We start from the raw sequence: 24707 nt of genomic DNA on the forward strand, positions 1-24707 counted from the left end.
TGTATGCTCCTGGAAAGAAAGACTATGTCTTTTAAATTCCCAAGTAACCTGAACATAGATTTGACACTTAATTAGTACCTTTGGATGAGGCCGCTGCTGCTTCTGTAAATGGTGTCAGCCTAAACAATTAATTCAGTTAATTCCTTTTAAAAATCATACTGAGCCACAACCTTTAAACACAAAATGATAGAGCTGGAAGGATCCTTGGAAACCTTCTACTAAGGTAAACACAATGAGCAGCTGATATGAGTGATGCATTTTGCCTGTAGACTGCTTTGTTTGTTCTGTAGCCTCTTGTGTTACACGGTTTTGAATAATTTCTACACCTAAAAAAATGAGAGGCTTTCTATGAAAACCTTTACTTCCAGTTTTTGTTGAGATTTGAGAGGTGTTTTTTTAAATTTTTCCCCCTAGGGATGCTGGAACTCACATTATTACATGTCAGCAATGAGCTGGAGCTGAGGGACCACTGCCCTTCTAGACAGGATGGTTTGCCAGTTTCCAGGACCCCTTCCAAGTCCTATACTCTGGCCTGGCTGGCATGGCTCAGTGGTTGAACATCGACCTATGATACAGGAGATTTCGGTTCGATTCCCTGTCAGGGCACATGCCCAGGTTGTCTCCTTGATCTCTAGTAGGGGGCATGCAGGAGGCAGCTGATCAAAAACATCATTGATGTTTCTATCTCTCTTTCCAAATTCTACACTCTGCTACACCATTATTTACATTTCTGTCCAAACCCATATGCATTTGAGTTTGTGGCACCCACAGGGAAACTGAGGCACAGGCAAGTGAACTGCTATACTATGTAATAGAGCTGAAACTCAGGTTTTCCTGTTTCTCATTACTGCCACTCTCCCACAGTTGCCCACTTCCCAATTTCCTTTCGGAATAATATCCTAGTGTGGTGATTCCATTGGGCCTGACTGTGGCATGGGGCAAGATAGGGAATGTAAATGAATCATAATCTAAAAGTAAAATCTTTGATTATACAATGCATTAGTCAGATCCACACTTAGATTAACGTGATCAGTTCTGGTCATCACATTATCAAATAAAATATTGAAACACTTGACAATGCAAAGAGAAAGAGATGAGCTTGATCTTCTGCTGTGATTATATTGTATTAATGACTTCCTATCATATTACTGGTTTCTGCAGCCTATTAGAGAAAATAAAATGTGCTAATACAATGGGAAGGGAGCTAAGAAAGGAGCCATATTGAAAGGCAATAAAAGGCTCTATTTTATTTCTTGATAGTAGGTTCTGCTTTCCTAATCAGGGTGATATAATTTATTAATCAATAAGATTGTAAATTAGGCAATTATTTATTCAACAGAGCAGACAAATTTATATCACTCAAAAATTAAGCTGAAGGCAAAAAAAAAGTAATAAAGGAGCTGGCATACTTTTCCAATTGGACATTGTACACAGGATATAATTTCACATAATGGCATAGTGTAGGGAGTAACATAGTTACCAGAGAAACTAATTCTCTGCACAAAGAAATAAATGACTGAAATATTCCAAGGATTCTTGCTATCACTCAAGATTTGCTCACTTACTCTTGATTGGAGTAAGGACGTTAAAATGAAATTCAGAGTCTTAAATCTTAGGTCTTTTGGCACAAAATGAAAAAAAAATAAATAAAAAGATTTGAATTTAATTTAAGCATTGACCATTGGGCATTTCTAGTATGATTATACACTTTATATACTTACTATTCCAAATAAGAGATTTGAGTTTAGGCCTTTGGAGATGCCAATGATAGATACCATTAACCCCTTTAAAAAAAGAAGTATGTTACTTCACTTCCTTTTGTGTTTCACTCCTGTCCCATCCGCTTCCTAGATTCAGCAGTATTAATAATTTCTAGTCCTTAGATTAGGTAGTGAGTTCATAAATGTTTGTTTTAATACTTTAAAGCATTGCATAAATACTTTTTATACATTAAATAATATAACGAATCTTGGGGATTGCCAGTGTCTGCTCAGAGATGTAGAGAATGGGGAAGAGCACGACTCTTACACATAGGAAAAGAGCTAGACTAACCACAAAGGAATGATTTTCCGAAAGCCACCAGAAAATGAGTTCACAGCTCAAACAACTAACCCAAATTATGAAGGGAGACAGGAACCTGCAAGAACAAAGTCCCAAGCATTAGTTACCTGGAGTGGAGGCCACCGAATGCTATATAAACTGGTAAAAACATTCAACCAGAAATATTAATTGAATTGCTAAAGGCAGAGTGTGGGCTAGCTGAAGGTATAAAATTAGATCTATATAAAGAGATTAAAAGCATCAGAAGTTCAATAAAGGAAGAAAAAATACATTTTTTATTCTTATTTTAGTTACTCTGAAAAGATAATAGAAATTTAAAGCCACAAATAGCAACAATATATTGTGTCTTTGTAGTATCTGTAAAAGTAAATTATATAAAAATAATAATCAGTAATCATAGGAATGGGGATGGAAGAAGAATTTAAAATATATACTTTTAAAGCACTTACCAGTGAATCTAGGTATTTAAAAAATGCTCACTTAAACTCAGAAAAATAAAAGAAAAGAAACACATAACACCTAGCAAAATTATGTCTTTAATCCAATGATATTAATATTACTTTAAGTGTAAATGGTCTCAACACCAGTTAAAATACAGATATTATCAGATTTGATTTAAAATAAAAAGGCAAGATCCAACTATATATTTTTATAAGAAACCTACTTAAAGACATAAAGTAAAAGATGAAGAATGGAAAAAGATATACAATGAAAACGCTAATGAAAACAGAGACATTAGTTGTTTATTTTTTATTGACAAAGGTTCACTTTTTCAAGGAGAAACAAAAATCTTAAATGTGTATACATATTTTGCTGCAAAATGCATTAAGCAAAAGCTGATGGATCTGAAGGAAAAAATTCCCAATTAGAGTTGTAGACTTAACATTCATCTCTCAGTAAATGACAGAATTGAGGGTCAAAAGTCAGTGAGGATACAATGACACAATCAACACTATAAATCTTGAGCAATTATAGAATACTTCCTTCAACAACAGCAGAATACACATTCTTTTTAAGTGCACATGGAAGATTTACCCACATAGGTCATACTCTGGACCATAAAAGATACCTTAAGATATTTAAAAGAATAGAAATAATGCAATGCATATTTTTGTACCATAAAAAAATAACATAGAAATCAATACTAGAAGGAAATCTGGAAAAACTCTAAATATTTGGAAACCAAATAACACACATGTAAGTGATCTATAGATGAATAAAAAGTCTCCAAAGAAATTTAAAAATTAAAATACTTTGAATGCAAGGAAATTTTATGTAGATATGAAAACTGTGGGAGCTAAAGTAGTTATTACGATATGCATGAAATACTTTAAAAAGGAGGAAGAAAGGTCTTTGAAAGATTTCACTCTAAGAGATTAGTGAAAGTAGAATAAATTAAGCACAAAGCATTGGAAGGGAGAAAATAATAAAATTAAAGTAGAAGTCAATGATAAATAAAATCAATGAAACCCAATACTTTCTTTGAAAACATCAAAAAATGCGATAAATTTCTGACCAGGCTGACCAAAAGAAAAAAAGAAAAAAGATATATACATTTACTGCTCTCCAAAGACATTAATCAATATTAATCAAGACAATTAACAGGATAACAAAGGAATTCTATGAACAACTCTTAATCTATAAATTTGACAACTTAGATAAAATGAACTAATTTCTTGAAAGACATAAACTATCAAAACTCGAACTAAAGTAGAAATAGATAACTTCAACAGTCCTAAAATTCGGTTTATAAATTTAACTTGTAGCTAAAAACTTAACAAAAAAAACCCTTCAGATTCAAATAACAAAATTTGTGATTTCCACCAAAAACTACCTATTTTCCAGAAAACAGAAGAGAAGGAAGCACTCTCCAGCTCACTTTATGAGGTGAGTGTTACCCTAATGCCACTAGGGTAATATGCTACCAGAAAATAAAATTACAGACCAATAATCTTTATGTACATATACATAGAAACCCTCGAAGAAAAAATTAACAAATTCAGGAATATATGAAAAGAATGATATAACCACATACAGTTCATTTCAGCCCTGCAAGGTTGGTTTAACATCTGAAAAGCAATCAATTTAATTCACCATATTAGCATACTAAAAGAAAAAATATATCTGATTGTTTCAGTTCATAAAGAAAAGCGTTTGATACTAATCAACATCTATTGCTTATAAATACTTTCACGTAAATAAAAATACATGAGGAATTCCTCTATTTTACACACAGCACTTCTGTGAAAAGCTTCATACCAAATGGTGACAGATTGAATGCTTTTCTCCTAAGGTAATAAAAAGTGCAAGCATGTCTGTGTTTCATTTACCTTTGTGTTGGAGTTTCTATGAATTGCTATAAGGCAACACAAAGAAATGAAACATATCTAAATTGGAAAAGAATAAATAAATCTATATTTACAGGAAGACATGGTCATCTATAGCAAAAGTCCCATTGAACTTAAAAAAAAGCTACTAGAACTAATATGTGGAAAGTGGCAAAAGACAAAGATGATATTCAGAGATAAATTTTAATTCTATGTAGTAACAATGAATGATCAGAAACTGAAATAAACTACAATACCATAGTGTCAAAACATATACAAGACTTAGAGATAAATCTTATTAAAGATGTATGATATCTGTACATTATTTTTTTTAATTAGCTGAAATTAAAGACTTAAATGGAGATATATATCATGTTTATGGGTCAGGAAACTCAATAATATTAAAATATCAATTCTCTCCAAATTGATCTTTTGACTCTGTGCAATCCCAATAAATCTTTTAGTGGGCTTTACTGTAGAAATTGGCAAGCTTTTTCTTAAACTCATATTGAAATTGAAAGGACCCAGAACAGCCAAAACTATCTGAAAAAGAATACTTGAAGATGAGTACTATCTGACTTCACAACATTAAGAGCTCTAAGAATCAAAGGAGTGTTGTATTGGTGCAATGACAGAAAAATAGATCAGTGGAACAGAACAGAATCCAGGAATAGATTAACATTGGTATAGAAAACTTATTTTCAATAGAGGTACAAAATAAATTCATAAAGAAGTAGTCTTTTCACGAATCAGTCTAGAACAGTGACTTTCAACTGGTGTGCCATGGCACACTTGTATGTTGCAAGAACTTTGAAAACATGAAATACCTGGCTATTTAGTCAGGGGCACAGACCTCTTTTCCCTTAGATTGTCAGATAAAAATCTGACAACAGTCAACACAAAAATAGCCATCCAGTGTAAATAAATAAAAAATGTACCTATATTTTTTGTCAGATCAGCAAAATATATATTTTTGGTGTGCCTCAGAATTTTAGCAATTAGTATAGATGTGCCATAAGATTAAAAAAGGTTGGAAGTCACTGGTCTAGAACAATTGAATATCCACATGTAAAGCAAAATAAACATTGATTCATACCTCCAACCACATGTAAAACTTCATAAAAAATAGATCATTGAAATAAATGTAGAGTTTAAAATAATTAAATGTATAGAAGAAATTTTAAGGCAAAATCTTTGTGACTTTGGATTAGGCAAATATTTATTTACTCTGTCATCCAAAGCAAGATCCGTTTAAAAAAAGAATTAAAATTTATTAACAAATTTAAATAATCTTTTCAAAAATACTGAGAAGAAAATGAAAAGATAAACCACAGACTTAAAGAAAATATTTGCAAACCACTTATATGATACATCATTTGTATCCAGAATATATCTAGAAGAAAACTAAAATTTTATACACACACACACACACACACACATATTCAAGAGTTTTGAACAAACATATATGACATTTGAGTGGCAAATAAGCTCACAGGAAGATTCTCAACATCATTGAAAATTTGATTACAATAAGATGTCACTATATACCTGTCACAATGGCTAAAATGAAAAAGACTTGAGCATACCAAATAACTCAAGGACATGGAGAAGCTGGAATTTGTATACACTGATATTGGAATGGAAATTAGTACAACCGTTTTGGAAAGAAGTTTGACAATTTCTTAAAAAGTTAATCATGCACATTCCATGTGATTCAGCCTATTTTATCTCTTGGTATTTATGAAAAAGAAATGCATACATATGACTATACAAAGACTTGTGACAAGAATATTCAAAATAGCTTTCTTTGCCATACCCCTAGCCTGGAAACAACTCAAATAGAACCTCCAATGTTGAATGGGAAAGTAAATTGTAGCATATCTATAAAATGCAATGCTACTCAGCGGTATAGAAGGAGTGAACTACCCGTATGTGCAACAAGACTAATAATTTTCAAAATGATTATACAAGAGTGAAAGAAACCAGACATGAAAAGAGAACATGCTGTAGGATGCAATTTATAAAAATTACATAAAATTCAAAGTAATCTATAGTAACAGAAAGTAGTTCATTTGTTCCTGGGGATGAAGGCTGGGGCAGGAAGAAATGGGGATGACAGATTACAGAGGCTGTGTGGAGTTTTAGAGGTGATGGATATGCTCATTATCTTGATTGTGGTGATATTTTCACAAGTGTACACATCAAAACACTAAATTCTAAAATTCAATAATATTTAAAAAATTTAATGATCCTGCTACCTTTGTGGATGTTCTAGAAAAAGGAAGAAAATATATATGAAAAATAAAGACCATGTACTTCCCTGTTGGCTCAGAAATATTTTTCAATATACTCGGTGAGTTGGAGAGGATGGACATAAAGTTCATAAAGGCAGTCTATGTAGGATCATTTGAGATTTGTTATTTTTTTCTATTTTTATCTCTCTTCTGTCCTAGTGGACCATAGCCTCTATGCTCATTTTCTTGGAAAAAAATAGAGTCAGATTCTTCTACTTTGTAAAGATTCTCTCGAAGTGAATAATACTAGAGGCTCTACCAAATATGAGAACTTCCAAAATTTCTGGTACAATATTACTCTAAAGGGTTATTTTCCCGAAGGATGCTGATAAAATTGTGGGGTAATAATTCTTATCAATTACAGTGATCACCAATAATAATAAAATTAATGAGGGTGTTGCTGATAATATTGATTATGGCAATAATAATAGTTAAAATGTATTGGAAAGCCAGAGACTATTTCTAAGCACTCCATATATGCTATCTGATTGTTACCCTCACAACAGGCTTATTGAGGGAATCACCATCTTTATTTTTCAGATGAAGAAACCACGTTACTGAGAGATTAACCTCTTGTCAAGGGGCACACAGAGTTTTGTAGCCTCGATGCCTGGAATAAAGTAAATATGTATCAGTCAGGGCACTGGCAGGAAGGCAATAGCATATCCAACATGTTTAATTGATGAGCAACTATTTATTGCATTGTGGAAACTCCCCTAGACTCAAAAATATGGGAAACTGTTAGCCATCCCAAACCTCAAAGAATCAAGTTGAGAAACAGTTTTTCCAAAGTCTAGAGAAAGCGTGGTGCCATAAGAGAAGGAACAACCAGTGGGAGCTGTAACCATATATAGCAGCTATGCCAGAGCCACAGTGAGGCAAGGAGGGAGCTCAGGAAGGGGTAGTGAGATAAATACCCAGATCTTTCTTTCCTCTTGAACTATGATCCCCTGGTGTGTTCCTGTTCTCAAAACCACCTGACAGTCAAAAAGGCAGGTAGCCCAGGTGATTAAGTCTTTAACTATCAATTCCAGGCATAATACAGGGCAGAGAATGGACCTGGCAGTATCTTCTCCTTCGCTTGCCAAAAGCTTGCCTCCTCAGTACAGGTGAATAAGCATCCTGTGAGTGACTACACTCTCACCAATGGTGTCAGTAAAGTTATTTTCACATGTGAGATGTAAGTTGTAGTATTTACTTCCTAAAATGCCACATGAAATGGACCCATTAAATGACTTGAACTATAGCTGCTGCAGGCATTGTCTATGTACATAGTTATAAGGCCCATGGTTAATAGTAATAGCTTCTATTCCATGTCTCTTTTATCCTCACACCTTAGCTTGATATCTTTACCTGGTAGAATAACCAAGAACTTTCTACATGATCCATGTCCCTAGTGTTCCTGTTGTCACAGGTTTGCTAGTTTTGTCTCCTACTATTGGCCATAGGAGTATTATGAGGTATCCTGGTGAATATCCCAGATTCTGGAAATAGTCCTTGCCTAAATTGTGCTGCAGCAAAATGGTACAGAGGATAAGAATGACCCCCAGAACATCTTCCTGGTTATTCAATAATATGAGAAGCCCAAAATGTCCTAAGGTACTCTCAGAGTCCAATTTAATAGAAGCATGAAGGTTTTCTACTCCCTGGTAAAAGCATTCTTCTTTGGGCAAGAAGATCTCCAAACCCACAACGCATAAGAATTTGCAAATGGGGAACCAAAATTTGTTTAGTGAATTAATAAGTGTAACATGGGGGAGGTGACTCCCTTTCCACACCAGAATTCTAGAGAAGCATGATATGGCTATGCATGAAAATCTTATATGCTGCCTTTTCATTTAAGTCATGCATTGCATCCTTTGAAGAGTACTTCAATCTCACAGTAATTTGCCCCAAGTGGTACATTAATGAAGTCTTCAGATGTTCATTTTATCATTCTATCATGCCAGATGATTCTGGGACATGGTGCACTATGGTAAGGCAAGTACATTTCATGGGCATGAGCCTACTGCCACATTTTCTTCACCATAGAATCATTTCCTTGGTCTGACATGATGTTATGTGGAACGTCATAATGAAGAAAAAAAATATTTTATAAGTCTAAAAATAGTATTGCTGACAAGTATTGTAGACAGGAAAGACAAACCAATATTCAGATATGGAATTATTCCCATGATGATAACTTACTCCTTACTCCATGATGAGGAGGAGTCTGATATAATCAAATTGCCCCTGGGTGGCTGGCTGGTCCTTTTGTGGTAATGGTGCCATGCCAGGAACTCATCAGTCATCACTATTGGGCAATTAACAGTCAACAGTGGTAGCGTTCAGATCACCCTTGATGAGAGGAAATGCATATTTTGGAGCTTATGCATAAACTCCAGTGCTTTGTGCTTTGACCAATTGAACAAATAGATGATTATGGGGGGGGGGGGGGACTGATTGATATTCATAGGATGGATCTTTACATTCATGATTATTGAGAAATCCCTCTGTAATAAATGCTCTCAAGAGGGTATTTACATGGGGTACAAATATCTTTATCTTTTTTTTTTTCTAGTTTGCTCCATACATCCACATAACTCTCCACAGAACTTTCTAATCACTAATTTTCCAATCTAGTTTTTTTCAAATTCCCAGTCACTGCCCATGAAAGAATGTAAATCTATAATTCTACCTCTCTGTTCATAAAAAGTGGACAATCAGACTTAATGTTTGAAGAGCTGCCCAGAGGGATAATTTTCCTCCATGATTATCTTTCAGAGACACCCTTTCAATGGTCCTAATATGCAAAAGCCACTCACTTGTGCTGCTGGCATTATACCACAAAGATCCATCTGTAAACTAAGCCTATGATTTTTTCTTCTCTGTTAGCTAGTCATCTGGACAATCCCCAGTGTGGCCATTGGTGTGGTTGAAAAAAAGTAAATACATTAAGAAGAGCTGTTCTCTTCTGCCTTTCATGGTAATAGTACTGATCTTTTATTATAAAATATGGGCCGTTTGGTGACTATAAGAGCTGGAACTCATAGATTACAGAAGACAGTTTAATATAAAAGGGGGCTTATCTATGAAAGTCTTTATGAATGTTTCTTCATGCTTCATGAAGGCAACATGACTTCCTTGGTTATTAGCCTTTGAATGCATTATGTTATCTCAAAGTTTTATGGGAGCTAAAAATTAGAAAAGTGACCCTCCACAAACATAACAAAGATCTTGGCCTGATTGTGCCAATGCTGCATTTTTATCAAAACATGAAAAGAGCAAAACATAGCCAAAGATGATAGCATTAAGAGGACACTAAATCCAGGGAGGTAGATTCCCCCCCCTAATTAGGAGATTGGAAACACAATATTCTGAAAAATGTTTGTACTTCCAGTAGATTTGTGGATTAAGTAGACCTAATTTTGGTTAGATCTTCATTGTCATGGACTCCCAATGATTTCTTAGAAATGTTTCTGACTTCTATAGAGCCTCAACAAGGTCATTTTTATAACATATTTAAATTTATTTATAATCCTGAATATAGTGTTTTAATAAAAAATTAAACAAGGTTATTGGAAAACAAATTTAAAAATCAAACTTATTCTCTGCATTGCAAAAAAAAATTAAAAAAGAGAATGTGATTAAGATCACTTCATTGTATCTTTAGTACATTTTCAAAATCTTATTTAAGTATCTGTATGGAAAATACAATATCAAGAATACGTACGTTCCAACCACTTTTCTTCAAACAACTACCTTTCCCTTGACTGCTGGAAATGTAGTAATTAAAACCTCAACCATCATGAAAATCATGACTCCTCATGAACATAATACTAAATTATTGCAGCACCAAAGGGAATATTTATCTTTTCACCTGTAGGATAATTTTAGTAAGCTACATGTTTATTTGGCCCAAATGCCTGAATTTTATTCATGTCAGTATTTCCATTACAGGTTATGAGCTTCTAGAGATCCAGGATTATGTCGGTTCTCAATCTGCACTCTGCTTTTCTGGGTATAGACACCATACCAGCTTTGACCACAGCGATGTTATCCTCAGTGACCTCACTTCACTAGTGAGGCCAAATTGCTAATGAGACCAAGGTCAGGGTGTTTACAATCATCTCATCTGCCCTCTGGACTTAGGTCATCTTTCAGCTAAAGAGAATTCTTGGTAATTGGAAGACAATGTGTAAGTATGTGTGTATGTACCATTCATCAATGAATTTGTTCAACAAGTTCTATTATTTTCAAGAAGAATTATAACACAGTATGTACACAATGATGACTGTGGAATCCCATTTTTGAGGAAATTAGGGGCAACAGCATAGTTGGGCAGTGATGGATACCTTTTGAGTAAGCTGACTTTTTATAGGGACAATAAAAATTATACTAATCTTTGGCACAATTATTTTCTATTTATAATTAGCAGTACCTCAATTAAAAGTAACTATACATTATAGCATTGTCAATAATGTAATATGTATTCCAACAGAGTCCAAGTTTCCCTGGAAGTTCAGTTAAGTCAACCATATATCCAGAAATGCTTGGATTTTTTTTTAAACACAATTTTTGTGTGTGGGGGATTATAGTTATCTTCAAATATCCCATGTGGAAAATTCCCCAGCATGTGAGTTCAATTTCTAGTGCAATTTAGAGTGCAAAATTTTTCTTCATGCAAATTTTGTTTGCCATTTTTTTTTTATCTTTCTTGACTAAATTATATTGAAAATAAATAACCATGCCAGAGTACTTCAAGGACATCATCATGAATATCAGTCTTCCTACTCTGCTCAAATAGAAAAATGCTCCCAAGAACTACATGCTTCCCAAAGGAAATCTCTAATTTATGATTTTTCTGCATCTGTTGTCTTTTTCCTTACCAGTAGTTTTACTCTTTTTTTTCTCTTTTTTGCATATCTATATGGTCATCCTTCCTAAAACCTATAGCTCTTAATGCACTCTGACTTTTTGTAAAGTAGCAAAAGCATGAGTTTGGCATTGAGCAGCATAGTCATTAAAAGGATGGCCTTGAACAATTGGCTCAGATTCTCTGAACTTCACTTTGCTTGTCTTCTTTCAAGATTCATACTTCTGTTACAACCAGTTTATTTATTTGTTACAGAAAACTATAAAACAAAAACTTATATCACAGAACATTTTGAAGATAAAATGAGATAATAAATATAAGACATTTTGGATAAGATTGTGACATGGTAAAAACTTAATAAACAATAGCTAATATTGATATTATCATCATTAAATGGGACAATGGATCTAAACACCTTCATATGTAGTAAGTGCTTAATAACTATTAGTTCATGCTCTTTTCTCTTAAAAAAAAGACTAAAAATGATTTACTTGAGAATGGTTCCCCATCTGTGTATGTGGAATAAAGTACATGGGCATTGAGATTCTCTTTTTCTTACTTCCATGGGGCCGTCCTTACTTATTTCTGTGCTCAAAGTTATGCTTGTATAGTTTAGAAGGCTGGACGTCTTCCTGTAAGGCAATGGTGCTACTATATATTATACCTAGGAAGACCAAAGAGTATAATTATCTGCCTCACTTTCCACAGCAGGTCAAGATTTAGTTAATTGACTCCAGTTCATTTTGCCCAGGGCATATCCTCTGAGACAGACACCATGGTCACTAGTATTAGCTGATCGGGACTGTGGTCCTATAGAGAGAAAAGAGGGATGATGCTCTCCCAGTCAGAGAATTCCCAGTGACCACGGAACAGCCACTGGCTGGTAATAACTTCCTCTCCCCTCTGACTTGGAATGGATTGCAGGCACTGACCTAGAGGGGAAAGGCTTCATCTCCCAGCATCAGCCAATCTCATCTCATTGCAAGGGAAAGGCCCCTGGAGACGTGCTCCTATCCATCATGAGGACAGCTTTGGCCAAAGTGCCCACTACATCACTGGCTTTAATAAAAAGTTGCTGGAGGCCGCAGGACTCGGGACAGATGTAAACCGTAGCACGGCCAGAGCCTCTGAATTCTCCCAAGGTGGAAGCGCACTTGAAGAGGAAGAAAAAGAGAGAAGACGCAAAGAGGGGTGAAAAATGATAAGGTAACCACTTCACAGTACCCATTAAAAGTGAATTTAATACACTGAAATAGACCATAAAGCGGGAGATTTAGCCTGAAAAGACAAAACCTGAGAAGAGAAATGGCAAGAGTACAAAAGGTACAGTAAAGGAAGTAAATCAAGAAATCATGAAACTTTTATCTTAAATCCAAGAACGTCAGAATTAAGGGAGCAACTGGGTACCTTAGAAGTTTGAAGAAAATCCAGAAAAAGTGTGACAAGTGGTAACTTTATGGCAATTGTCATCACACAATTGGATCAATTTGAAAAATGTAAATATTTTTAATCATTTACCAAACTTCAACTTATTTGAATAAAGTTTTTCAAATAAATAATGATTCATCAGTCAGCCAAATGTCCACAAAAATGACAATTATTACTATTTAAAAATTTGGACAAGTCTCAAAGGTCAGTTTATAATGTTTTGCACCTGAATATTTCTTCTAAGTAATTTAATGTCCCACTTTTAGTAGCATAAATAACCCAGCAGTTTTCCCATGAAGGTTATACATTTAAAACTAAGAATTCTTCCGAAGATACCTTGTACATGATGTATGTACATAGATTCAGATAACTATGATAAACATAAGTATGCATTGCATATTATAATAGATGGCTCAGAGGGGGGCCCAGGATTTCACAGTGTTAAAAAACAAAAAACAAAACCAACTCTTTCCTTCCTAGCACATGGTAGGATGGAAATGGGTAGCACAGGAATTAGAAGGGACATGGCAGGCCTCAGACCATGGACTCATGCAGGCCCTATGTAGAATGTTCTCGCTCACTGATGATGGAGGGCATCCCGTATACATACCTCATTTTCTGGCATAAAACTCCCTTGGCCAGTAGGGCAAGAATCATCACCTCTGCTTTTCTCTCTCTCTCTCTCTCTCTCTCTCTCTCTCTCTCTTTTTTTAAATATTGAGTGTGTACCATGGGCTAGGCAAAAGGAACACAACTATGGAATTGTTCACTGTTGTGTCTTCAGCACTGATGCTTTATAATTATATTTCAAATGAATGAATATAACAGTCCCTATCTTCAAATAATTAGAAGGTACTGTGACTCTGGTATAAGTAGAGTTGGTAAAAGTGAAACAAAGATGCAGAAAATGTAGTTCCTTTATTTTCTCCAACCTATGTAAGCTTCCTGCTAGAACTCTAGCTGCCAGGTAGCCTGAAGAATAACTAAAACTGGCTAATTATCTCCATCACTTCTGGCCTGATCAGTCTCTTTCCGATAAGGAAGATCCATGAGACAGTGAACTTCTGTCTGCTTCCTAGTGCAGAGAATGCTGCCTATTATGTTGTAGATACTTGATACATGTTCCTTGAATAAATGATTGCATCCAACAGAAAATGAGTTAATAAGCGAATTCGTAAAACCCAAGTTCTTTTGGAACAATGCTCAGCTTTTATATTTTTTCTTCCTCTCTTCTCTCAATTCTTTTCTAGATGGCATTCAGGTTTATGGATGGGACGGGGCCCAAGCTTGTATCATAAGCTATGAAGTCTGCTGCTCAACCCTGAGGTCTGTTCTCTCAATTAAGTGAGGGCTGCCTGATCTTACCTCACTGCTTTGGTGCCTGATCAGCCCCACCTTAGCCGCAAATCACTGAATCCCAGGCTTAACCTTTGTTCATATCCTAGCCCTGGCTACCTAGCTTTCATTTATATCGTGGCCCAGTTGCTTTCTGCCATGCTTACAATATCAACATCCTTCCTCTCTAAGATACGCAGGAAATTATGGCTCCTTCCTGCATCACCCAGAAGCCAAAAGCATTTCAGGACACTAGGTCCTCCTTCCTCAGCCTAACCATGATCCAATGCTCATTTTTATTCGTTGGGGCCATCTTGTATTGATAAGGCCCCTTGCACCATGTTTTTCTGTCTGAATTCCAAGTGAAAAGGGGGAAAGAAACCTCACCTCCTTTCAGTTTTTCTTATAAATGCAAAGTAATTAACCAAAAAATGTTTAAAATCATCCTCTAATAACCTAACCCATGAAAGCCAATTCACTAAAAGATAAATTTGCCAAATATACCAAATGGAAAAATTGATTTTAGCAAACTATTAGACACATATTTTATAATCTTTAACAGAGCTTTTGAATGGCACTTATATTTTCTAGTGTTACGAATTTTTAACATTCACCAATCCCTGAAATCTTTAATTAAATCATGTTCAGCTCCAAAATTTTGATTTGATTAGATTTAAGTTGATTTAAATATGATTTAATGTTAACATTTAAATTCAGAATTACAAGAATTAATCAGCCTGTTAAAACTGAATCGAATTTAAATGAGTTTTTCTAATTAAAAATGGTGGCTTAAATATATGTTTTTTTATTAATAAAAATGACAGCAGAGGAATTAAAAATGATACAAACACATACAAAGATGACATGAGAGGAGATGATAACAGATGAGAGATATCAATACAAATTAGGAAGCTGCAGTATGAAGGCTGGGTTAGTAATCAGGCAGAGGGCTGAAAACACAGGCATTAAGTGAAAATCTACTTCTTGAATGATGAAATCTTCTCCCTGTTTGCTTCTTTCATTCAGCTCTCAGGGCACTGGTGACCTTCATTGTCATCCCCTGAGCAACCTGAGGTGTTGAATGTTTCCACTTTAGAGAAACAAACACAAGTACTGCCATTTGTGGGTCCTTAATAAAATGAACAATTCTCTATCCCTGCCACGGTCAGGCTCACAGTGAATAATTTCTAGCATCCATCCCTACACAGGGCTTCCACAGCTTTTTATCTTGCTCTTAAATATAAACATATACTTAAATATCATCAGAAATTTTTAAAAAGCTTTATCAACATAAAGAGGCAAAAGTTAATAATAAAAAAATATAAACAATGGACAGAAATCAGAGAATGCAAGAACACTTCAAAATATAAGTTAATCTCTTCTATATCCAAGTAAATATCAAGTATTCACAAAGAAAGATTTTTTAGGTGGAGTGGGCATACAGCTTTTCAAAAATAGCTCCTAGAAAGAAGTTACTAGACTTGTCCTCCACCAAAATGAGTGAGTCAATGAAGAAAGAGACACGTGTCTTAGCCTTGGAGAGAGGATAACTTAGAGGAATGGTCAGAGCACGTGTTGGTCAGTTTTCAGCCCATATTGGAGCAGAGAACAACAGGATGGGAGGTGGGCAAGAAAAAAAGAGTGTAATTCAAAATTTAACTTATTGTTGTATTGGCAGAGTAGTTCATATTGGATTCAACCTCTAGAAAATAGCTATAAGTTTTTAATAAAAAAAATTAAAATAGCTACTTGAATGTACCAGGGAGAGAACAAAATGAGCAGAAACTATAGAGGAGTCAGTCCTTGAAAGATGTAAACTATATCAGCTGAGGTCTATTTTACATGGCTTAAACAGAGGGCTCTCTCATCAATGAAGTATGGGGAGGCTTGAGGAGACACAGGATCAAAGTGCATCTGAAAAGTGAGAGGGAAATCGAAAAGGGAGTCACAAGGAGTGGGCACTAAATCTGTAGACAGCCTCTTAACTATGCCTCCAGAAAGCCCAGTTAAAACCAATACCCAGAAGCCTGAAAGATAAAAACTGGAACTTCAGCAGTTGTCTACCACCAGGATTGAAAATGGTTAGAATTTGGATCTAACCAAGTTAGCTCTCTGAGAGAGCAAACAATGCTCTTAAATATTACAGAATCCAGCCAGAGTCTCTAAGTATAACACACAAAATGCCCAGTATTTAAAATACTGAGCATACAAAAAATCAAGATATAACCCAAAGTCAGAAAAAAAAAAAGCAGTTGATAGAAACTAACCCCAAGATAGTCCAGAAAAAGGCTTGATAGCACCTATTATATTTAAGTACTTAAAGTAAAATGAGTTCTTAATAAGTGAGTAGATAAACATGAAAAGTATAAAAACAACCAAGTGAACATTACAGAACTAAAAATTATAATAAGAGAAATGAAAAATCCAATGGAAGAGTTTAACAGTAGATTAAGATTACAGGAGAAATGGTCAGTGAAATTGAAGCTAGATCAAAAGAAATTATGCAAACCAAAGAACACTGAGAAAAATCATGATCTAAAAATGTACAGAATGGAAGTAGGAATGGATGCTTACCACTTTTATTCAACATAGTCCTGTAAAGTTCTCACTAATACATGAGGCAAAATGAAACAAAACAAAGAAAATAGAGGGTATACAGATTAAACCAAAAGAAATAAAATTGCCCCTAGTTGCTGGTGATATCATGATTATTTAAACAGAAAATCTCAAGGATGAACCTCCAGAGAATTATACTGACTGGAAACAGTCAGTCACTAGAGGTGAAATATTGTATTGTATTGTATTATATAACAGCCCTGAACTGATGAAATTATAGAATTGAGAATAGATTAGTGGTTTCCAGACATGAAGGTGTGAGGGGAAGTGGATGTAGCTATAAAGTGACAACATGAAGGATCCTTAAGTGATAGACATGTTCTGTATGCAATGTCATGTGCTGGTTGTGATTTTGCACTATAGTTCTGCAAGATGTTATCACTGGGGCAAACTGGATAAATTATATTTCTGCATTATTTCTTAAAATTGCATGTCAATGTATAATTTTCACAAATTAAATTGTTTTTATTTTTAAAAAATGAGCATAGCCCGGCCAGGCGTGGCTTAGTGGTTGAGCGTCGACCTATGATCCAGGCGACCAGGGTTCTATTCCAGGTCAGGGCACATGCCTGGGTTGTGGGCTTGATCAATGACTCTCTTATCATTGATGTTTCTCTCTCTCTCTCTCTCTCTCTCTCCCTCTTCTTTCCTCTCTCTGAAATCAATAAAGATATATTAAAAAAAAAAAAATGAGCATAGCCCAGCCAGGCGTGGCTCAACCTTTGAGCATCTGCCTAGGATCAAGGAGATCAAGGTTCGATTCTGGGTCAGGGCACATGCCTAGGTTGCAGGCTTGATCCCCCGTTGGGGCTGTGCAGGAAGCAGCTGATCAATGACTCTCTCATCAGTGAAGTTTCTATCTCTCTCTCCCTTCCTGTCTCTGAAATCAATAAAGATATATTTTTTAAAAAATGAACATAACCACAACAACCTTACAATCTAAATTACACAATGAGAGCCACAGCAAAAGAAGAGAGGAAAAATTGGCATATATTAAAAAATAAAAAGTTTGGCCCTGATTGGGTACCTCAGTTGGTTAGAGCTTTGTCCAGATACATCAAGGTTGCAGGTTCAACCCATAGGTCAGGGCACATACAAGAATCAACCAATAAATGCATAAATAAGTGGAACAATAAAATCTTTCTCTCTCTTTCTCTCTCTCTCTCTCTCTAATCAATCAATCAATAAAAAAATTAAATTTGATGAAAAATGGACTCCCAGACCCAACAGACTTAGTGAAGCACATGATAAATGCAAAAAAAGCACGTCAACCCCCCCCCCACACACACACACACACATGCACACTTAGGCATATCACAGCTAAATGGACTTAAACCAACTATAAAGAGATATTCTTAAAAGTAGTCAGAGAAAAATGGCATATTACATACAGAAGAACACTGATATATTTGACACTTTACTTCTCATCAAATACAATTCAAAATAGAAAAGTATAATGATATATTTGAAGTACTGAAAGGGGAAGGAAATAACAAACAAATACCCATCAATCCAGAATTCTATTCAGGAAAAAAAAGTTATTTTTTAAAAATAAAGAGTTTCATACAAATGATAATAAAATATCTATTGCTGGCTGACTCCAAGTAAAGTAAATGATAAAAGGCAGCTGATCAAGGTGAAGGAAAATAACACCAGGTGGAAACTAAAATCTATAGAAATAAATGGTGAGTACTAGACAAAATAAATTATGATTCAATGAAAATACTAAATTTTTCTTCTCTTAATTGCTTCAGTGGACACAGGACTGTGTAAAAAATTTGACATAAGCCTAAGGGGGTTATGAAAATTTGTGTATCTATAATGTACAGAATAATAATAGCACAAAATGGAGATATACATTTGCAAAGTTTATGTAATTTAGCTTAGTGATATTGTATAATTACAAAGTAGACTGTGGTAAGTTTAAGATATATTGTAATTCTTAAAGCAACCAATAAAAAAACTAATGCAAAGAGCTGCAGTTAAAATTTCATGAAATAATTAAAATAAAATATAACAATATATTCTACTAACTAAAAAGAAAGAGAAGATAGAAGGTATAGACCATTATAAAACATAAAAGGCTAAAAAACAGCAAATTGGTAGATATAAATCAAATAATCATTAAATATTAATTGTGAGTGGACTAAATTTTCCAATTTTGAAGGCAGAGATTATCAGACTGGATTAAAAAGCTAGACTGAGCTATCCAGTCTAAAAGAAATAAAGATAGGTTGAAAATAAAATAGTGGAAAATATACATAATGCAATTAGTAAGCACAAGAAAGATGAAGTAACTACATATATAAAAAACAGAATAACTTTATGCATAAAATACTATAGGTATAAAGAGTAATATTAACAATGATGAGGGCAATTTTGGTAGGAAGATAACACAATTTCTGTAGTTTCTATTCATCCCTCATTTCACTTCCCATGGTCCCAGTTACCTACAGTCAACCTCAGTCCAAAATATTAAATGGAAAATTCCAAAAATAAACAATTCACCAGATTTAAATTGTGCACCTTTCTAAGCAGCGTCATGAAACCTCTTATCTCCCTGCTCTGTCCTGCAGAGGATGTGAGTCCTCCCTTTGTCCAGCTTATCCATCCTATATGCATTACCCCTCAGTTACTTAGTGCTGTCTTGGTTATCAGATAGCCTGTCATTGTATTTGCAGTGCTTCTGTTCAAGTCACCCTTTTCTTGCTTAATAATGGCCCCAAAGCCATTTGCATAACCTATATTACAGTATATTGTTATGACTCTTATATTTCCTTATGTTATTGTCGTTAATCTCTTACTGTGCCTAATTTATAAATTAAACTTTATGACAGATATGTATTCATAGAACAAAACAATATATATATGTGTGTATGTATATGTGTATATGTGTATATATATATATGGGGATCTTGGAACATCTTTCCTGCAGATAAGGGGGAAACTACTGGATACACATATTTGCAGCAAATGGCAGAACCTCAAAATGCATGAAGCAAAAAATAATAGAAGTTGATAAGAAGAAATCATACCTGAGGATATTCATACATTTTCTTAGTAACTTAAAACACATTAAACTTGTGCACAGTGTATTTTCAGAATGCAATGAATTTAATTAGAAACTAGTAACAATGTAAAATATCAAAAAAGTCCTAAAATGTTAATTAAACAACACTTTAAAATAAGCTGTAAGTCAAAAAACAAGTTTTTTAAAAAAATTTCAAATTAAATGATATAGAACACAACATATTAACACGTGAGGGTAACTGCTAAAGTAAACTTGGAGGTAAATTTTTAGCTTTAAATGCATAGTTTTAAATAAAAGAAAGTGTTTTTAAATTAACAACCTAATTTTCAACTGTATAAAACTTAAAAGGTAAGCAATTTAAACCTAAATTAAATAGAAAGAAGGACATAATAGAGAAGATTTGGGCAGATACCAGTGAAATAGAAACAATAAATATTTATAAAACTAAGTTATTCAAAAGTTGGGTCTTTAAAAAAATTATTAAGAATAAATAAATAGAGAAAACACAGATGACCATTTTCAAGAATTAAAAAGTGTATGTCATAACAGATCCATCCAAAATTAAATTGATAATAAGAATATATATAAAATGGACTAATCCTCTGAAAAACACAACTTTTCAAAAGTGATTCAAGTAGAAATAGAAAATTTGTATAGCCTACTACCTATTATATAAACTAAACTTTTTATCAAATACCTTCCACAAAAAAACAACACACACACACACACACACACAACTACTCCTTTAAATGTTTTCACTGGTGAACTGTATAAACAAGAAAAATAAATATCAATATTACATAAGCTCTTTCACAAAAGTAGTAGAGGACAGTCTACTCTACTTATGTTGTGAGACCAGCATAATACTGATTTTAAAAGCTGACAATAATATTACAAGAAATAAAATCACAAACAATACTCCTTATAAACAAAGATGTAAAAATTCTTCACAAAACATTAGCCATCTATATCCAACAATTAAAAAACACACACATCATTGCCACATGGCATTTATCCAAGAAACTCAAAGTTTGTTTAACATTCAAAAAGCAATCAATACAATTTATGATAGTAAGAGAATAAATGATAAACCACTTGTATTAAAACACTTGTCTCAAGGTCAGGGATGAGGGGACCCCAAACCTGATAGCGTTGAACAGTAAGTATCATGCACCAGAGCAGCCCACTTTGAAAGAAGGCAGAAGCAGATCAGATTTTTGGAAAGCTAGCCTGCCAGTCTCTAGGCAACAGGAAGTCCCAGGAAATGAATAATACTTACTGGGAATATTTAAATACTGAAAATTACTGGACTGCTTTTATTACTGAAATGTGTATGTTGTATAAGATAGAATAAGTGTGCTGGTCAATAGTGGATTTCCCCCCTTTTATCAGCATTTCTTTCTAATACAATGTTGCAGCCCACACACCAGTTGCCAGTTGAGGAGTTGGTGCCAGTGGAGAAATTGCATCAGGTCAAAATGAAAATGAGCAGAGTACGACATGCCTATAAAATAACCCAGAATTTTGTGTCATGGATCTCTAAAGTAGATTTAGATTTAAAGCCTAAATTTAGAAGTTAAACCACACCATCAAACATTAGGATTTAAACAACTGATATAAAATAGAAACAACTGAGCAAGCCTTGAAACTTGATATTAAGTTACAGCGCTTTGTGCTTTGTGAAGACTCAGTTTACTCCATGGCTGACAACTCCTGCTCAGCTCTCAGCTGCTTGCCAGCAAAGTTCTCAGGACAAAGATCTGAGTGTGTTTCATTCATTTGCAAATGCCATTCCTGCTCAAGAAAATTTAATAGTCTTTCAGATAACTTCTTACAAAATCCAAATCCTAGCATTCAACATCCTTTTGTAAAAAAGGTCCTGAACCCATGACTTAATTAAATCTCATATTTTTTTTCATGGCTCACAAATTCAAATTCTTAAAGAGAAGAGACAGATACAATAAAAGTAAGTAGAGATAATTATGAATCTTGCCATGATGGAGTAACTGGCATTACACTAGGATTTCTGCCATGAACAAATATAAAACTGGATGTAATATATGTCAATACTTTTATTTTTCAACTATTGGACAACAGACAGTACAACTTTGAGATTCCTGAGGGGAGGCAAACTCACTAGGTCAGCTCCATAATCACTCCAGCTTTCCACCTGGTGACAATTTCCTCACCACTCTAGGACTGCTGCAGTGGCTCCATTGAGGGGCCAGGAGGAAGGCAAGGCGAAAAGAGATGCAAGAGGGAGGTCAGTAGTTTAAGTGAAGGCTCCTTATAAATATTTGACTGAGGGTTTGGCCACACCTCTGTAGGGCAAGGCTTACATGAGAAATACCGGAGAGTTTGACTGTGAACACAGGTATTACAAGTAGAGAAATGCATAAGACTGAGGTCTAGTCTTTCCAAAATGGAGAAAGATTTTTAATATCTTAGCCATCCAGCTGAGAAGTGAGAATCTACACCTAGAAATAAATTTGATCTACTAGAGTAAATCCTGTTCTAGGACTGTGCCAATGTAGCTTAAAACGAAACATTAACATGATCCCAAAAGTAGATTATTTGAAGGTAATGAGGCAGTAACTGAAGTGCCTACTAGAAAAGAACACTCTTTAGATAAAGAAAAAATCTAGAGTCTCTAAATTGCATGGCATGATATCCAGAGTGCAATAAAAAATTACTAGATATGCAAAGAAATAGGAATATGTGAACTAGAGGTGAGAAAAAAAATAGAGCTGTTGATAATTACCAATCCCAAACTGTAGGCTGCCACAGATGTTGTAGTAGCAGATCATGGCGTTAAAGGGTTATTATGATGATTATCTAGGACATAAAGGCACATTTGATCTTCATGAATGGACAGACAGAAAATTTTAGAAAATAAATGGAAAGTATAAAAGGAGTACATGATCAATCACAATAACTAAAATGAAGAATTTTGTTTATGGTGTAATAGGCTGAAGATGTCATGAAATTAGGTCAGCAAACTTGAAGACACATCATTAGAAAGTATTCATTCTAAAGATGAAAATAAATTAAGGAAAAGTGAACAGCCTGGTGAGTGAGGCTCAGTTGGTTGAGCGTCATCCCATGCACCAGGAGGTCACTGGTTCAATTCCCAGTCAGGGCACATTCCCGAGTTGCAGGCTCGATCCCCAATAGGAGGTTGCTGATTGAGGTTTGTCTCTCATCGATGTTTCTATTTCTCTCTTCCTACCCCTTTCTCTCTCTCTGAAATCAATAAAAACTTTTTTTTAAGAAAAAGTGAACAGAATTTCCCAATGCGTAGTACAATTTCAAAATGCTAACATGTAACTGAAATTCCAAAAGGAAACGAGAGAGAATGGAACTGGAAAAAAAAAAAAAAAAAGCCCACAATCAACAAGATTATAGCTTATTTTCCCCCAAATTTGATAAAAACATATTGACTTCCACATCCAAGAGACAAACTCAAGAAAGATAAATGCATAGGAAATTACACCTAGGCCCATCATGATCAAACTACTGAAAACCAAAATTAAAGAAAAATCTTGACAGTAGGTGTAGGGAAGAAAAGACTCATTACTCACAGGCGCAAAAATAAGAATTAAGGTTCTCTTTTTATCAGAAAGATAAAGGCCAGAATTGAATAAAATTATATTTTTAAGAGCTGAAAACAGAAAATATAACCATTCTCCCAGAATTCCTTATACAGCAAAAATAGTCTTTAAAAAGAATAGTTAAATAAATACATTTTCAAGTAAACAAAAGTGGAGAAATTCTTTGTTGGAAGACATGCCCTGCAGATAAGGTAATGAATGCTCTTTAGGCCGAAGAGAAATGATATCAAATAGAAGTACTCACTTACAGGAAAGAAAGAAGAACACCAGAAATATGAACTATGAAAATGGATATAAATAATTTTTATTTTATTTCTCATAATTTCCTAAAATGGGAACTAGTATGTAAAGCAAGAATAACAACATTGTAAGGTGGTATAGAAATAAATAATATGATATCAAGAGCAGAAAGGGCTATTTGTAAAGAGGAAGCAAGTAAATGGAAACTTACTATAGTCAGATTATTACATTTGTGAACAGATGTGGCGAATGGAAAGTGGGAAGTGTTAAGTATGAAATGGTACAATACTGACTATAAAAAGTTTTTATAAGTTAACGATGAATATTTTTAACACTAGAATTCAGGTCATCAAACTACTGCCCACAGTTCAAATCTGGCCTGTTACTTGCTTTGATATAGTTTGTGAGCTAAGAATAATATTAAAAAAAAATTAAGTGGTCAGAAAATAAACCAGCAGACAAAAGAATATGCCACAGAGAAAAGACTAAAATATTTACTACCTAGCCCTATAAAGAAAATTGTCCGATTTCTGATTTAATGCAACCAGCTAAAAATTCAATAAAAGAAAAAAATGAATACTAATACAAAATCAATTAGCTATAAAGAATTAACCCAAAATCAGTTACTCAAAAAAAGAACCCAGCAAATGAGTAACAGATAAACAAAAACAACAGAAAAACCCCAAAGGGACAAGTTGACATAAAATCTAACATATCAATAAGTACACTAAATGTAATTGTATTAAACACTCTAATGAAAAGGCAGAGATGATCATATTAGATAAAAATGCAAGATGCATTTGTATGCTATATGTGAGAAACCTATGTTAAATATAAAGACCCAAATAAATAAATGGAACACACATGTTAAAAGCTAAAGGATGAAAAAATATATGCCATGCAAATAAT

Source organism: Miniopterus natalensis, chromosome 7 (genome assembly GCF_054644295.1).
Source record: "Miniopterus natalensis isolate mMinNat1 chromosome 7, mMinNat1.hap1, whole genome shotgun sequence".
Taxonomy (NCBI): domain Eukaryota; kingdom Metazoa; phylum Chordata; class Mammalia; order Chiroptera; family Miniopteridae; genus Miniopterus; species Miniopterus natalensis.